At 30.9% G+C, this 6716-nt stretch overlaps 1 pseudogene; it reads left to right on the forward strand.

The window, feature by feature from the left end:
* Window positions 1-871: 871 nt before the first annotated feature.
* Window positions 872-3415, forward strand: LOC102591008 (receptor-like protein 12; annotated as a pseudogene).
* Window positions 3416-6716: the final 3301 nt, after the last annotated feature.

Below are 6716 nucleotides of genomic sequence, written 5' to 3' on the forward strand. Positions count from 1 at the left end.
TTTCCTTATTTTCCTCCTAATTTGATATAAATTTCATAAATAAATTGATAAACTGCATCCAATTTGGAGTTAGTCAAACAAATAATGGCATGGATGAGTCTTCAATTCTCAAACGAAAATGGCATGGATGAGCCAATTTTTTAACACATGACATAGATTAGTCTTTTTTCTAAGTTCAATGGTCTATTTAAGCATTTTCATTAATTATATAATTAACATAAGAGATAGAGTTAGGTTTTAAAGTTTATGGATTCAGAACATCAAATACACATTTGGTAGGGATATATAAGAATGATGATGAATATATAATGTTTGTATTAGCTATTTTGAGATTATTTATTATGTTGTTATGCATTATTTGGTTTGATGTATTAAAAATAACACGCATTGATAATTTCTAAAAAAGATTTATTTTACAAAAATACCATCTACAAATATGGAAAATATTTTGAGGGGCAATTGTTCCTTTAATCATGCTAATGCATGCATTAAGTAATCACCTATTAGTACGTTGGGTATACAAGAATAATGTTCAATAGAGTGTATTAGTAATGTTTGTATTAGTTATCGTGCATTAACCATACATATGTTATTTCTTATGCATTATTTAATTTAGTGTATTAAAAACAACATACATTACATAAAAAAAAATTAAAAATATTTATACAACAATGAAATAATACATGTCAATTAAAATACCTAATGAACTTATGATATATTAGCCCCAGAATGAAAAATAAAAATGCCAAAATTGATAATTATTACTACTGCAATCCAACTTGGACTTGGTCAAGCAAATATGTGCCTATATATATATATATATATAGTTGCATACTTTTATTGCATACTTAGGAAGTGTTTGAAGCTAAAAATGGGGTATGCAGTTATTATGCTCTTAATTGTGTTTTTCTGTCATGAAGTTTCTTCAATATCCATATTACCTCACAAACATCAAACCATTTCACTTCTAAAATTCAAGAACACCTTTACTATAGATCCGTCAGCCTCTGGCGTTTTTCACAGTAGAATCTTATTATTGTCCGAAGCCTTATCCAAAAACGAGTTCATGGAACACGAGTAGAGATTGCTGCTCATGGGATGGAGTCGTATGTGATGACATCACTGGGCATGTCATTGAACTTGACCTCAGTTGCAGTAATCTCACTGGAACCATCGATTCCAATAGCAGCCTATTCCAACTCTCGCATCTCCAAAGGCTTGATCTTTCTTGGAATAACTTCTCCAATTCTCATATCTCCCCTGAATTCAGCAAGTTTTCGAGCTTGATGCATCTTGATCTTTCTGGGTCCTATTTCTCAGGTCAAATTCCTTCTGAAATCTCTCATCTTTCCAAGTTACACTCTCTTCGTATCTCCACATTTTATTACTTTTACAGTAACAACCTTTACAATAAAAAGCTAAGACTCACAACCCATGGTTTTAAATCGCTTCTTCAAAACTTGACCCAATTAAGAGAGCTTGATCTTAGTGGCATAAACATCTCTTCCACCATTCCTCTTAATTTTTCTTCTCATTTCACGACTCTGAGCCTGTCAGAAACAGGATTGTAAGGGATAATACCTGAGAGTATATTTCACCTGCCCAACTTGGAAATACTTGACTTAGGGATCAATCATGAGCTCAATGGTAATTTTCCGAAGACCAAATGGAACAGCAGTGCATCTCTCATTGAGTTAGATCTCCGTGGCGTGAATTTTTCTGATAATTTGCCCGAGTCTCTTGGCTATCATCTAACTTCGCTGCTTTATTTGTCTCTTGAAAGTTGCAACCTTAGAGGGCCTATTCCTGAATCTCTTTCAAATCTCACCCGCATTGAGTATTTGCACCTTAATCGTAACTCCCTGAATGGAACAATACCACCAGGGATGTTATCCTTTCCATCACTACATAGAATAGACTTGAGTAATAATCACTTATCTGGTCCCTTTGAAGATTTCAAGTCCAATTTGCTTCAAGGTTCACTACCCATTCTATCAAATTCCACAGTACTCTTCTTCATATCCCATAATAATCTCACTGGAGAAATTCCTTCATCTATTTGCAACTTAACATCACTGATAATGCTGGATTTGGCGACAAACAATTTGCGTGGAGAAATTCCGCAGTGTTTCGGAAATATCACTTCCCTCCAGGTTTTGGATATGCGCCACAACAATCTTTCTGGGAATATTCCAACAACTTTCAGTAATGGAAGTTCACTGAGGAGCCTCTACTTGCATGGCAATAAACTAGAGGGGAAAATCCCACAATCCTTGACCAATTGCAAACAACTTGAAGTTCTTGATTTAGGAGACAATCACCTCAACGACACATTCCCCGTGTGGTTGGGGACTCTGCCAAAGCTGAAAGTTCTAAGCTTGCGATTCAACAAATTGCATGGTCCCATCAGAACATCAAGGATTGAGAACATATTTTCAGAGCTCCGAATCATTGATCTCTCTTACAATGCCTTCTCAGGAAACTTACCTTCGAGTTTGTTTCAACATCTGAAAGCCATGAGGACAGCTGATCCATCAAAGGAACCATCAAAATATGGTGGAGATTCATATTACCAAGACTCGATAGCTTTCGTATTCAAGGGATATGAGCGTGAAGTTGTGAGAATCTTGTTTTTGTATATCACTATCGATCTTTCAAACAACAAATTCGAAGGACATATTCCAACTATTATGGGAGATCTCATTGCACTCCGTGTGCTGAATATATCTCATAATGGATTGGAAGGTCCTATACCGTCATCACTTGGAAGTTTATCTTTGGTTGAATCACTGGACCTGTCAAGTAACCATCTTGTAGGAAAGATACCAGCACAATTTGCTTCTCTTACATCTCTTGAAGTCTTCAATCTTTCCTACAATCATCTCGAAGGGTGCATTCCTCAGGGAAATCAACTTCACACCTTTGAGAACAATTCATATGAAGGCAATGATGGATTACGTGGATTTCCTGTTACAAAAAGTTGTGGGACAACTTATGCCGTATCTGGACAGCAAGACGGTGAAGAAAGCAATTCTGAATTTCTGAGTGATTTTCGGAAAGCTGCTCTTATGGGGTATGGAAGTGGACTATGCATTGGAATATCCATAGTATATTTCATGATGTCAACTGGAAAAACCGGTATGGTTTGCAAGAATCATTGTAAAGCTGGAGCACAAAATAATGATGAGAAGGAGAAAGAAGCAGCGAAGGCAAAGGAATTGCAGAAGAAGAAATAATCACTAATAATATTACTGTTATTTCTTTAAGGAAAAGATGTAATAAGTTGTAAACGTACTATCATTAAATCCTGTTCGCTTAAAGTGTGTAGCATTATTTGACCACGAAAATTGAGGGTGAGATAACCTTTAATGATAAGTTATATGCAATATAAAATCTTATGAACCATCCACAATTAGTTCATTAAAATTCCAAAATAATAAACCACAAAAAACAAGAATCTATTCGAAAAGAGATGAGAAATATTTTGTTCCACGACAGAAAATTATTTTATTCTTGTCCTCCAAAAGATGCATTGGTGGTGAATGAGATTCAAAATCTAGCTAACTATATTTTCTTTTCATTTTGCGCATTAATCCTTTTAATTAAAATTTTTAACGGGTAAGGTAGGAGAATGGGTAAAATAAAATGGGTCAATATTATATTTTTAACGGGTCGGGTCACTAAATGTTTTAAATGGTTATTTGGATTTTAAATAAAAAAAGTTATATCAGCAAATTTTAATTAAAATATCAATAAAATAGATTGAGTGACTTCCTGAGAAAACAATTGATAGTTGAGTGACTTTCGAGTTAAAATTCAAAGTTGAGTGTCTTTCTGAGAGAATAATGGATAGTTGAGTGGTTTTAAGTTAAAATACAAAGTTGAGTGACTTTCTAAGAGAAAAGTAGATAGTTGAGTGACCATTTGAGATATTAACTTATTCAATTGATGAGAAAAATAGACTTTTGTAATGTACAAATAATTGATATAAAAAATGAGAACAATAGTACAAATAATTGATATAAAAAATGAGAACAATAAAAAGCAAATAGGAAAAAAATAGTTTGATAGTCCATAAGAAGTGCTAAAATATTCAGAAGAACAATTACCTACTATGCAAACAGAAAAGAAAGAAATTATATCTTTTCACTAATTCAACCGTATAAAATCTGCATAAAGCAAAAAATATATAATTAATTGGTGTTGCAAAGTTAAGTTGGTATTCTATTATCCCAAAAACCTTGTATAAAACAACAATATATAATCACACGATATTCATGAAAAACACAAAAAAAAAAGAAGAGAAAATTGATCAATCCACATTTAGAAAGATACAACGGACTTTATGATATTTGCCATTTTAGAGCTTACCTTCCCTAAATTAAAATTTTGTTTTCATGTTGCCCAGAAGATTAAGCTGATGTCTTTCTTCAGCATCGTCTCTTAATTGATTTTGTTGATAAAGTATGAATGTTTGTTTCCCTTCAAAAAAATAAAAAAAATACACGTGATAAGAAAAAAAAAAATCTTTCATTCTAAAAAAATAAGAAAATACAAGAGTTGAATGTGGAAGATAAAGAAATATCTCAATTCTGAAAAACTTATGGGGGGTTATCTCTTAGGAGGAAATAGTTATATGTCAATGCGATCATTGAATTGCCAGGAAAGAAACGGTTGTTTATTAAATAAAAGTAATGACTTTTGGTATTTCTTGTCTCCTCTTTTTTTTTTTTTTTTTTGTAAAAATAAACTTAAATGAAGAGATTCTTTTAGGAAAGGGCAAAATGGTAATCCAACTTTGAAGTTAAAAGCTTCCACTTATACTAATACTAGTTTTTCGACACGTGCGTTGCACGTGATTATCAATTCAAAAAATTTAAGCGAAGATTTGAATAATATGCTTTGCACAAAATAATATTGCAGATTCTTTTGTGATTGTTCAAAGTAGATCATCATATATATCTCTTATTCACATGAACCTATGAAGATGGTCAATGAAAAGTTTCATTAGTTAAATATAGTAATGTATATACTTATTTCTATTTGAGAAGGTTCAATCATGTAATTAGTCGTATCTCACTAATATTACCTTAAAGATGATATTTGTTGTGTATTTCTCTTGTCATCTATCTAGATATGTTTTGTACATGTATTCCACTTAATATGTTTGGATGTCGTATGAACATGTGGAGAACAACTACATTTTATTTTTTAGAACTATTTTTGTAATTTTTATTTTATAACTTATATCATAATAGATGACGTTCATTTTGTTGGCTCTCATATTTGACTTTTCGATTGACTGTGTACATAAATCAAAGATAGTTATTTGAATGTTCATAGTTAACTGAGAAAGATTTCCTTTTTTTTACCGAAAAAACTAAAAATTAAAATTAAAAAATATATGCTATCTGTGAAATCATATATATAATCACCTGTTTATCTTACACCCAACAAAGATATAATTCATATACTTGTAAACAATTTTCAATTTATTCAACCAAGAATGATTCGTCCAAGGAAAAATAACAACATCATGTTATCACATATATAGGGGAGGAATAACTATATGAAAAATTATTGGTCAAAAGTTAATATAAGGAAAGATGAAAGATAGAAATAATTAATGCAATAACTATGAGAATTCATAATATTATAACTAAAAAGTGTAAAAGACCGTGAATAACATTTGCAATAATTAGTAATAACTAAGAGAATTTATAATGTTACAACTAAAGAATTATAGATAAATTTCTAATAAATTTTATACTTACATAAATAAATAGGACTTTTAATTTATGTTACTATTTTTTATATAGGTATTAGATTTTACTTTAGTGTAGGGACAAGATGAAAATGTTTATTCCATATTACTAAATATAAAATTTATTTTGTTAATGATAAACTTTAAATGATCATATATATTCACATATTTTCACATTTGTTGTGAGTTATTTTTCTTTCAAAAAAGGAACTCAAAAAAATTTTAAAATATATTTTGAAGTTACAAGATCTTGTAAACTTGATATATATATATATATAAATTTATTTGCATTAATCAAAATATATATCTCATAAAAATTAGCTATTAAATAAATACCAACTGGGCTTATTAGAAGTCATATGAACATTTTTTCGTCGAAAATACTGAAATATTAAGAAATAGAAAATTAGTAAATCAAAAGCGCAATGTTTACATAGTAACAACTATTTTGAAGCAAACTTCCTGACAATCTAAATCACTTAAGTAGCATTGATAAATAAAGTCATTCTTTTGTCTTGAGCATCAAATCAACAAATCTAGACAATTCTCTAACTTTTGAGAAGTTTAATAATTTTGGAAAAGATATTCTAGAATTTTGATCTACAACAACAGTTTCATATGCGTTGCAATAGGACCTAAAACCGTTGCCATAGCGCTACAGCAACGGTTTTACAACCGTCTCATCTACTCGCGTTACCATAGCTCTATTATAACAGTTAATGTCACGGTTCTTGAAAGTGTTGCTATAGGAACTTCTATTGCAACGGTTTTCTGTCCATCTATAGGCACTATAATATTACAACTGTTGTAACAGTTTACAACTGTTGCATTAGGGTATATGGTAACCGTTAGGAACCATTGCAATAGAGTATGTTGCAATAGATTGTTCTTATGGCAACACTTTTTTGAATATTTTGGCAACAATTTTAATTGATATTGCAACATTTTTATT

The sequence above is a fragment of the Solanum tuberosum genome, unplaced genomic scaffold, assembly GCF_000226075.1.
Source record: "Solanum tuberosum cultivar DM 1-3 516 R44 unplaced genomic scaffold, SolTub_3.0 scf00114, whole genome shotgun sequence".
NCBI lineage: Eukaryota > Viridiplantae > Streptophyta > Magnoliopsida > Solanales > Solanaceae > Solanum > Solanum tuberosum.